The following is a 12,213-nucleotide window of genomic DNA, read 5'->3' as shown; positions in this document are numbered from 1 at the left end:
CGATATTTAATGAGTGTATAATTAGACTTCCTCTACAGGGTCTTGCCAAGGACTTTGAAACAGTTGATTGTTGAAAACATCCTCACAAACAGGGAGTGCTTGTGTGGTTTCTCCTGTGGTTGAGAGGTGGAGGGAAGATCCTTCTGTAGTGGAGACTTGGCAGTTTCTGGTGCCATGTTGGGTGTTAGAGACAGGAGAGATGGTTGACATTAGCAGGATTTTGTGTCCATCAAACAGTATCCATCAGGCATTGGTAATGGAATTATATAAAAGCCCAATAGCCTTGTGTATTAACATTTTTAACTATTTACACTATTTATTTAAAATTGATCCAAGAGCAGGGGGGGCTCCAGAGTGGTGCAGCAGTCTAAGGCACTGCATCTCAGTGCAAGAGGCGTCACTACAGTCCCTGGTTCATCTGGCCGTGATTGGGAGTCCCATAGTGCGGCACACAATTGGCCCAGCTTTGTCCGGCTTTGGCCATCATTGTAAATAAGAATTTGTTTTTAACTGAGTTGCCAAATTAAATACATTTTAAAAATGTATGGACTTAAGTATGCAATAGTCATCCTCGTGGGGAATCTTAGCCTGGTCCTGTGCTGCCTCTGAGGCCTGGCTGTTCTTGTTGTTCTTCTTGGACCACTAATTGTTACCACAAAAAATACAATGTTAATTGCTAATATTGTTTGTACATTTCTGAAATATTTCTACACTTCACATTTCTACACTTCTATAGGTTTAGGCTACTACATGATACTCAAATTTTACCTATACCCATCATGAGGTTGCTACAACCTGGCCTATGAATGAACATTTACAACGTCGATGCACACAAGTCGAGAGAAATTTGTGGTGGCAAATAGTGACACATGGACAGACAGTGACCCATTCAATACTGCCTTGCACACTGCCTGCATCTAGCTGATCTAGGGTGTAATCATTAGTCCAACAGTTGCTAACGAGAGTTTCTATTGGACAAATACAGGAATGTTTATCCCAGTTTCGTTCTGTTTAAGACCACTGCGTTGCAGTGTATTTGGTTTGCATGAAGGAAATCGCACTGAGCTACTTCTGGTGGCCTGGATCAGAGGGAAGCATTGAGGAGAAAGTGAAAACATGTTTCTCATGTCAGAAGGTTCGAAACAGACCTCAACTTGCACCTCTTCATCCGTGGGTTGGCCAGAGGAGGCATGGCAGCGCATACACGTTGACTTCGCAGGTCCAATCGAAGACAGAATGTTTCTCGTGGTCGTGGATGCTCATAGCAAGTGGCCAGAGTTAGCCATCATGAGGTCTACCACTGCTGAGAAGACCATCGAGTAGCTTGGAGAAGTGTTTAGTCGGTTCGGATCGCCACTCCAACTCGTTAGCGACAACGGACCGCAGCTAGTGCCCCAAGAAATGGTTCATACAGGTGAATGGTGTATCACCCATCTACCAACAGGGTGGCAGAGAGGTTGGTATAGACCATGAAACATCTCAGAGTCAAGCGACACCGCACCATGCTTGAACAGCTTCCTGCGCTACAGGAACACCCCTCACACAACCACCAAATCTTCGCCTGCATTGCTACTCATGAAGAGAGAACTATGCACAAGCTTCGACCTACTCAAACCTACGAACGCAGAGGAGACAGTGCGACGTCAACAAGAATGTCAAGTCAAATGTCATGAACTGAGCGCAAAGGACAGAAATCTGAATCAGGGAGAAACTGTCTTAGCAAGGAATTACCTCAAAGTACCAAAGTGGGTTCCTGCTACAGTCATTGCTCAGACTGGACCTGTGTCCTACATTGTCCAGACTGCAGAGGATGTCATCTGGAAAAGGCACACAGATTAGTTACTGTTGAGTAAAGCAACTCCGACAGAACCACAAGTTATGAGTGGTCCAGAACTGTTACTGGGTGACACCCTGACCCAGCAGTCATCACCTAGGGGCTCACAGTCACGTTCTCAGGACACTGACTCATCCGCACCCACACAAGTGTGCGATGAGACTGACACAGGCTACTCACATGCCTACACCTGTGTCAACACTACAGTCCAAATACGTTGTTGACCCAGACAACACTGGGCCAATTGTTGCCGCCCTATGGGACTTTCAATCACGGCTGGGTTGTGATACAGCCTGGAATCAAACCAGGGTCTGTAATAACACCTCTAGCACTGAGATGCAGTGCCTTAGACCGCTGTGCCACTAGGGAGCCCTAATTGCTCATGTTGAATTTGAGAGGTATCATAAAGATGATGTCATGATTGATAGGACATCTCCAACTGATATTGTACTGTACAAGCAACCAGAGAAGACATGAAAAAGGGTCCTTTGTAACTGTACAATTTGTTTGAAAAGGCCTTTATAAACAAGGCATGTAATACCAATATCTAATAAAGATAGATAGATCTTTGTACATTCGCAATTATAGCGTCTGTGGCAGCACCATTGAGGCTTAGTCAATTTTCTTCTTCACGATTGGCTGATCCCTCCTGATGACCCAGTTGGACATGACTCCAACAGGGTCACCAACAGGGATCAGCCAATGAAGTTGGAACTCCCACCCAGTTGACTACATTAAAATGGTGGAAGACCTCAATGGCACTGCCCATGCTAATACGTCTTTCAGCCACTAGAGCCTCTTTCATTCTCTGTTTAAAACAGAGCACTATGGGACATGTGTTGGGATATTTGGGATAGCTGGTTTCAAATCAGAGGCTTATACCGATGTAGGATCTCAATTTGTTGCTGAATGTTCCTGCACAGCAGGGAATGCAAATGTGTACTGTATTTTATTTTTAAAAGGCTTCTAAAGTTTGTAATTTCCACTTTCAAATTTCAGACTTTATTTGTCCTAACAAAAAATTTACCAACCCCTATTAAAATGGCAATCAATTATAATCCACATAATAATTCACATTTCCTGTTGCTGCAGGATTATTTTCCTGCTGTGAGACACTGGTCAAATTAAGACCCTACACCTGAAGTTTCTAACAATAAAAATAATTTTAAAATAATAATAAATATACACTGCTCAAAAAAATAAAGGGAACACTTAAACAACACAATGTAACTCCAAGTCAATCACACTTAGGTGAAATCAAACTGTCCACTTAGGAAGCAACACTGATTGACAATAAATTTCACATGCTGTTGTGCAAATGGAATAGACAACAGGTGGAAATTATAGGCAATTAGCAAGACACCCCCAAAAAAGGAGTGATTCTGCAGGTGGTGACCACAGACTACTTCTCAGTTCCTATGCTTCCTGGCTGATGTTTTGGTCACTTTTGAATGCTGGCGGCGCTTTCACTCTAGTGGTAGCATGAGACGGAGTCTACAACCCACACAAGTGGCTCAGGTAGTGCAGCTCATCCAGGATGGCACATCAATGCGAGCTGTGGCAAGAAGGTTTGCTGTGTCTGTCAGCGTAGTGTCCAGAGCATGGAGGCGCTACCAGGAGACAGGCCAGTACATCAGGAGACGTGGAGGAGGCCATAGGAGGGCAACAACCCAGCAGCAGGACCGCTACCTCCGCCTTTGTGCAAGGAGGAGCACTGCCAGAGCCCTGCAAAATGACCTCCAGCAGGCCACAAATGTGCATGTGTCTGCTCAAACGGTCAGAAATAGACTCCATGAGGGTGGTATGAGGGCCCGACGTCCACAGGTGGGGGTTGTGCTTACAGCCCAACACCGTGCAGGACGTTTGGCATTTGCCAGAGAACACCAAGATTGGCAAATTTGCCACTGGCGCCCTGTGCTCTTCACAGATGAAAGAAGGTTCACACTGAGCACATGAGTACATGTGACAGACGTGACAGAGTCTGGAGACGCCGTGGAGAACGTTCTGCTGCCTGCAACATCCTCCAGCATGACCGGTTTGGCGGTGGGTCAGTCATGGTGTGGGGTGACATTTCTTTGGGGGGCCGCACAGCCCTCCATGTGCTCGCCAGAGGTAGCCTGACTGCTATTAGGTACCGAGATGAGATCCTCAGATCCCTTGTGAGACCATATGTTGGTGCGGTTGGCCCTGGGTTCCTCCTAATGCAAGACAATGCTAGACCTCATGTGGCTGGAGTGTGTCAGCAGTTCCTGCAAGAGGAAGGCATTGATGCTATGGACTGGCCCGCCCGTTCCCCAAACCTGAATCCAATTGAGCACATCTGGGACATCATGTCTCGCTCCATCCACCAACGCCACGTTGCACCACAGACTGTCCAGGAGTTGGCGGATGCTTTAGTCCAGATCTGGGAGGAGATCCCTCAGGAGACCATCCGCCACCTCATCAGAAGCATGCCCAGGCGTTGTAGGGAGGTCATACAGGCAAGTGGAGGCCACACACACTACTGAGCCTCATTTTGACTTGTTTTAAGGACATTACATCAAAGTTGGATCAGCCTGTAGTGTGGTTTTCCACTTTAATTTTGAGTGTAACTCCAAATCCAGACCTCCATGGGTTGATAAATTTGATTTCCATTGATCATTTTTGTGTGATTTTGTTGTCAGCACATTCAACTATGTAAAGAAAAAAGTATTTAATAAGAATATTTCATTCATTCAGATCTAGGATGTGTTATTTTAGTGTTCCCTTTATTTTTTTGAGCAGTGTATATATACAGTGGGGAGAACAAGTATTTGATACACTGCCGATTTTGCAGGTTTTCCTACTTACAAAGCATGTAGAGGTCTGTAATTTTTATCATAGGTACACTTCAACTGTGAGAGACCAAAAATCCAGAAAATCACATTGTATGATTTTTAAGTAATTCATTTGCATTTTATTGCATGACATAAGTATTTGATCACCTACCAACCAGTAAGAATTCCGGCTCTCACAGACCTGTTAGTTTTTCTTTAAGAAGCCCTCCTGTTCTCCACTCATTACCTGTATTAACTGCATCTGTTTGAACTCGTTACCTGTATAAAAGACACCTGTCCACACACTCAATCAAACAGACTCCAACCTCTCCAAAATGGCCAAGACCAGAGAGCTGTGTAAGGACATCAGGAATAAAATTGTAGACCTGCACAAGGCTGGGATGGGCTACAGGACAATAGGCAAGCAGCTTGGTGAGAAGGCAACAACTGTTGGTGCAATTATTAGAAAATGGAAGAAGTTCAAGATGACGGTCAATCACCCTCGGTCTGGGGCTCCATGCAAGATCTCACCTCGTGGGGCATCAATGATCATGAGGAAGGTGAGGGATCAGCCCAGAACTACACGGCAGGACCTGGTCAATGACCTGAAGAGAGCTGGGACCACAGTCTCAAAGAAAACCATTAGTAACACACTACGCCGTCATGGATTAAAATCCTGCAGCGCACGCAAGGTCCCCCTGCTCAAGCCAGCGCATGTCCAGGCCCGTCTGAAGTTTGCCAATGACCATCTGGATGATCCAGAGGAGGAATGGGAGAAGGTCATGTGGTCTGATGAGACAAAAATAGAGCTTTTTGGTCTAAACTCCGTGTTTGGAGGAAGAAGAAGGATGAGTACAACCCCAAGAACACCATCCCAACCGTGAAGCATGGAGGTGGAAATATCATTCTTTGGGGATGCTTTCTGCAAAGGGGGCAGGACGACTGCACGGTATTGAGGGGAGGATGGATGGGGCCATGTATCGCGAGATCTTGGCCAACAACCTCCTTCCCTCAGTAAGAGCATTGAAGATGGGTCGTGGCTGGGTCTTCCAGCATGACAACGACCCGAAACAGACAGCCAGGGCAACTAAGGAGTGGCTCCGTAAGAAGCATCTCAAGGTCCTGGAGTGGCCTAGCCAGTCTCCAGACCTGAACCCAATAGATAAACTTTGGAAGGAGCAGTGTGTGCAAACCTGGTCAAGAACTACATTCTCTCTACTATTGTTCTGACATTTCACATTCTTAAAATAAAGTGGTGATCTTGACTGACCTAAAACCGGGAATTTTTACTAGGAATTGTCAGGAATTGTGAAAAACGGAGTTTAAACGTATTTGGCTAAGGCGTATCTAAACTTCTGACTTCAACTGCACATATACATACAGTGGGGAGAACAAGTATTTGATACACTGCCGATTTTGCAGGTTTTCCTACTTACAAAGCATGTAGAGGTCTGTAATTTTTATCATAGGTACACTTCAACTGTGAGAGACGGAATCTAAAATAAAAATCCAGAAAATCACATTGTATGATTTTTAAGTAATTCATTTGCATCTTCCCTATTATTCTACAATGTAGAAAATAGTAAAAATATAGAAAAACCCTGGAATGTGGAGGTGTGTCCAAACCTTCCCACATCCTGGTTCACTCTCTCCACCTTCACATTACTCTCGGGGTGGAAACCCGAGGTCAGGCTGACCGAAACCCTCAGACGCTCCATAAACGCCCTCCAAACTCGGGATGTGAACTGGGGACCCCGATCAGAAACGATGTCCTCAGGCACCCCGTAGTGCCTGGAAGACGTGGGTAAACAGGGCCCCCGCAGTCTGTAGGGCCGTAGAGATCCCGGCCAACGGGAGGAGACGGCAGGACTTAGTAAACCAATCCACAACGACCAGGATTGTAGTGTTCCCCTGAGACGGGGGAAGGTCGGTGAGAAAATGAGACCACGGCAGTTGTGGAACGGGGAGGGGCTGTAACTTACCTCTAGGCAGGTGTCTAGGAGCCTTACTCTGAGCGTACACCGAACAAGAGGAAACATAAAACCTCACGTCCTTAGCTAAGGTCGGCCACCAGTACCTCCCCCTAAGACCCCACACTGTCCTCTTAATACCTGGATGACCCGAAGAGGGTAGCGTATGGGCCCACCGAATCAATTGGTCACGAACACCAAGCGGCACGTACTGAAGACCCGATGGACACTGTGGGGGGCGCAGGTTCCAACCGTAACGCCCGCTCGATGTCCGCGTCCACCTCCCATACCACCAGTGCCACCAGACACGAAGCTGGAAGGATGGGAGTAGGGTCGATGGACCATTCCTCGGTGTCATAGAGACGGGACAGCGCATCAGCCTTAGTGTTAAGGGAACCTGGTCTATGGGAGATGGTGAACCTAAATCTGGTGAAAAACATGGCCCACCTTGCCTGACGAGGATTCAGTCTCCTCGCTGCCCGGATATACTCCAGATCACGGTAGTCAGTCCAGATGAGGAAAGAGTGCTTGTCCCCCTCAAGCCAGTGTCTCCACACCTTCAGAGCCTTTACCACAGCTAACAACTCCCGGTCCCCCACGTCATAGTTTCGCTCTGCCGGACCGAGCCTCTCCGAGCTTCGGTGGCGTGCCTGAGCGCTGTGATAGCACGGCTCCAACCCCAGCCTCGGACGCATCCACCTCCACTATGAACGCCAAAGAGGGGTCCGTATGAGCCAACACGGGAGCGTCGGTAAACGGCGCCTTCAGACGACTAAAAGCTCTGTTCCCCTCCGCGGACCACCGTAACCGCTCCGGCCCCCCCTTCAGCAGTGAGGTAATGGGAGCCGCCATCTGGCCAAAATCCCGGATAAACCTCCGGTAGTAATTGGCAAACCCTTAAAACCGCTGCACCTCCTTTACCGTGGTCGGAGTCGGCCAATTACGTACGGCTGTAACACGGTCACACTCCATCACCACCCCAGAGGTGGAAATGCGATAACCCAGGAAGGAAACGGCTTGTTTGTTGAACCTTGACGTAAAGGTCATGCTCCAGCAGTCACCCAAGTACCTTGCGCACCAGAGACACATGCGCGGCGCGCGTGGCGGAATAGATCAGGATATCATCGATATACACCACCACATCCTGCCCGTGCAGGTCCCTGAGAATCTCGTCTCCGAAGGACTGAAAGACGGCTGGAGCATTCTTCAACCCATACGGCATGACGAGGTACTCATAATGGCCAGATGTGGTACTAAACGCGGTCTTCCACTCATCTCCCTCCCAGATACCCACCAAATTGTACGCGCTCCTGAGGTCCAGTTTTGTGAAAAAGCGCGCTCCGTGAAATGATTCCACCGCCGTAGCGATGAGAGGTAGCGGGTAACTAAACCCCACTGTGATGGAATTTAGACCTCTATAATCAATGCACGGACGCAGACCTTACTCCCTCTTTTTCACAAAAAAGAAACTCGAGGAGACGGGTGACGTGGAGGGCCAAATGTACCCCTGTCCCAGAGATTCAGTGACATATGTCTCCATAGCCACTGTCTCCTCCTGTGACAACGGGTATACATGACTCCTGGGAAGTGCTGCATTTACCTGGAGGTTTATCGCGCAATCCCCTCGTCGATGAGGTGGTAATTGGGTCGCCCTCTTCTTACAGAAGGCGATAGACAAATTGGCAGATTCAGAGGGAATGCGCACAGTGGAAACCTGGTCTGGACTCACCACCGTCGTGGCACGATGGAAACCCCTCTACACCTACCTGAACACTCCTCTGACCACCCCTGGAGAGCCCCCTGTTTCCATGAAATCCTAGGATTGTGACTAGCCAGCCTAGGAATCCCCAGCACCACTAGAAACGCAGGTGAATCAATAAGGAACAGACTAATCCACTCCCCATGATCCCCCTGGGTTACCATGTCCAGTGGAACCGTGGCCTCCCTGACCAGCCCTGACCCTAACGGTCGGCTATCTAGGGAGTGCACGGGGAAGGGTTGATCTATCGGCACCAGCGGAATCCCTAACCTACGCGCGAGTCGGTGATCTATAAAGTTCCCAGCTGCGCCTGAATCGACAAGCGCCTTATGCTTATACTCAGGGAAAGAGATTATTTAAAACATGTGACCAACAGGGAGCTCTGGGTGAGTCTGGTGCTGACCGAGAAGTGCTCTGCCTGCCCTCTCGACTCCCAGACGAGCTCCTCCAGCACCGATCGGCAGTGTGTCCTCTCCGACCACAGCTGGTGCAGGAGGAGCCTCCTCCTCCGGTTTCCCTCGATGCGGGCCCCCCTAACTCCATAGGTGTCGGAGCGGGAGGGCCGGGAGGTGGAACTAACAGGACCCGTTCTGGACGCCCGCGGGCAGCTAGCAGGTTGTCCAGTTGTATCGACATGTCTATGAGCTCGTCGAGGGAGAGGGTGGCGTCCCGACAAGCTTGCTCCCTGCGGACGTCCTCCCGGAGGCTACACCGGTTATGGTCCATTAGGGCCCTGTCGTTCCACCCCGCTCCAGCGGCCAAGGTCCGAAACTCCAGCACAAAGTCCTGTGCGCTCCTCGTCTCCTGCCTAAGGTGGAACAGCCGTTCCCCCGCCGCTCGGCCCTCTGGTGGGTGGTCGAATACGGCCCAGAACCGGCGGGTGAACTCTGGGTAGTGGTCCCTTGCGGAGTCCGGACTATTCCAAACCGCGTTGGCCCACTCCAGGGCTCTACCCGTCAGACAGGAGACGAGGATGCTCACGCTCTCCTCACCAGAGGGAGTCGGGCGAACGGTAGCCAGGTATAGCTCTAGCTGGAGCAAAAATCCCTTGCACCCAGCCGCCGCTCCATCGTACTCCCCCGGGGGCGCGAGACGAAGAGCGCTTGATCCGGACGCCGCCGGAGGAGTCGTTTGAGTTGAAGAAGGAGGAGCTGGAGGCGAGGTAGGGAGACCACTCTTCTCCCATCGGTCCATTCTCTCCATCATCTGGTCCAGCGCTGACCCGATGCGGTGGAGGATGGCCGTGTGATGGAGGACACGCTCCTCCATAGATGGGAGAGGGGGTGCAGCTGCTCCTGCTGACTCCATGCTCTGTTGCGGGCTTCTGTTACGTAGCTAGGAGTGGTGGGTGCGGAGTCAGGCGCAGAGGGTTTACGGTTGCCGTATTTTTTCTGATCAGAACAAGGTCACGCCAACACCAACAGGCGACAAAATATGACCTACCCAAAACAGGACACCAAAACAGTCCAACAAATAAACAAACATCCAACAAACAGAACAGAACAGCTATGAGAATAGGAAGATTCAAATCTTTTGTGAAGCATCACAGCACAGTTGAAAAATATATGGCAAATAAAATGTTGGAAGATAGATGGGAAAGGTTGAGTGGAGCTGAAGGGTGGGACTAATAACAAGATAAACAATGTAGGGCATACGGGATCTGTGAAATGTGTATAGGTGCGGAGCTATTGTGAAATAGCACAGTTACAAGTGGAAATCAAACTGGATGGACAACAGAAATAGAGGAAGGACTAAGAACAAACAAGAGAGAACTATTATAAAGTAGACTGTGTCTGTAAAATGTGTATAAGATGTATAAATTGAAGGTAAAAACAGAAATGTTTATCAGTTTACTCCAATTGGGGGATCGGTGGTAGGGTTTGCAGGGAATAATAATAAAGGTATACTCTTTAAAAAAAGTATGTATGTCTATGTAGGTATGTGTATGTATATATGTGTATATGTATGCATACGTGAATGGATATATATATTTACCCCAAAAAATATGGGGGATTGGAAATGATGCAGACAATTACATTGGAAGCAACATTCTTTCCGCAATATTAAGCTGATCCACCCCCCCAAAAAAACAAAAAATAAATAAATAAATAAATAAATAAATAACAAACAGAACAGAAAGTAAGCCCGCACAAAAGCAGTCTGGCATAGACGGCTTAAATAGCCCTGAACAAAACCCCAAACGAGAAACAGGTGAAACCGATACAGACATAACCAACAGAAAAGGAAAAGGGAATCGGTGGCAGCTAGTAGACCGGTGATGACGAGCGCCGAGCGCCGCCCGAACAGGAAGAGGAGCCACCTTCGGTGGAAGTCGTGACAAATATGCTACATAGTTTAGTGCATAAAAAGTGTTAATTAACTACAATGACAATATTTCATTGCGCATCTACTTGTCCCGGTCTGTGTTTCTTTTATGCCTGCTATGGAAGAAGTAGAAGAATGCGCGATCGTGAGGTATAGTGTCACGTCCTGACCATAGTTCTTATGTGTGTTGCTTGTTTTAGTGTTGGTCAGGACGTGAGCTGGGTGGGCATTCTATGTTGTGTGTCTAGTTTGTCTGTTTCTGTGTTCAGCCTAATATGGTTCTCAATCAGAGGCAGCTGTCAATCGTTGTCCCTGATTGAGAATCATATCAGTGGCTTGTTTTGTGTTGGGGATTGTGGGTGGTTGTCTTCTGTCTTTGTGTTCTGCACCAGATAGGACTGCTTTCGGTTTTCACATTTTCTTGTTTTGTTGATTGTAGTGTTCTCATATATTCTTTATTAAATCATGTTGAACACTAGCCGCGCTGCGTTTTGGTCCTCTACTTCATCCCAGGAAGAAAAGCGTTACAGAACCACCCACCAAACTCGGACCAAGCAGCGTGGCTACGGGAAGCAGCGGCAGCAGCAGCAGCAGCAGGAGCTAGCAAGGCAGAGTGGCTGGAAGCCCGAGAGGCTCCCCCAAAAAATTCTTGCGGGGGGGGGGGGGGGGCACACGGGGCACACGGGGAGTGTGGCTGGGTCAAGTGGGAGACTTGAGCCAGTTCCCGGTGCTTACCATAAGGAGCAGTTGGCTAAATTGAGGTACGAGTCGGAGAATGTGGAGGAGTTATTGGACAGATTGGAGGAAAGTGAAAGGATGAGAGATTATGAGACATTTGATGAGTTGTTGGTAATATTGGAGGAGAGCGAAGAGAGAGAGAGATGTTGGTTTGGCGTAGTATACACGGTACTCGCACTGAGGTGTGTGATTACCGTGGAGAGCGGGAGTGCGGGCAGACACCGTGTTATGCGGAAGAGCGCACGGTGTCTCCTGTACGTGTGCTTAGCCCGGTGGGGGTTATTCCACCTCCCCGCACTGGTAGGGCTAGATTGGGCATTGAGCCAGGTGCCATGAAGCCGGCTCAACGCGTCTGGTTTCCAGTGCGTCTCCTCGGGCCGGTGTACATGGCACCAGCCTTACGCATGGTGTCCCCGGTTCGCCAACACAGCCCAGTGCGGGTTATTCCACCTCCCCGCACTGGTCGGGCTACGGGGAGCATACAACCAGGTAAGGTTGGATAGGCTCGGTGCTCAAGGGAGCCAGTACGCCTGCACGGTCCGGTATATCCGGCGCCACCTTCCCGCCCCAGCCCAGTACCTCCAGTTCCAGCACCACGCACCAAGCCTCCTGTGCGTCTCCAGAGCCCTGTACGCACTGTTCCTTCTCCCCGCACTCGCCCTGAGGTGCGTGCCCTCAGCCCGGTACCACCAGTGCCGGTACCACGCACCAGGCCTACTGTGCGCCTCGAGAGTCCAGTGTGCCCTGTTCCTGCTCCCCACACTAGCTTTGAGGTGCGTGTCTCCAGCCCAG

The sequence above is a fragment of the Salvelinus fontinalis genome, chromosome 8 (assembly GCF_029448725.1).
Source record: "Salvelinus fontinalis isolate EN_2023a chromosome 8, ASM2944872v1, whole genome shotgun sequence".
Lineage (NCBI taxonomy): Eukaryota > Metazoa > Chordata > Actinopteri > Salmoniformes > Salmonidae > Salvelinus > Salvelinus fontinalis.
Note: the sequence above shows the minus strand (reverse complement) of the source record.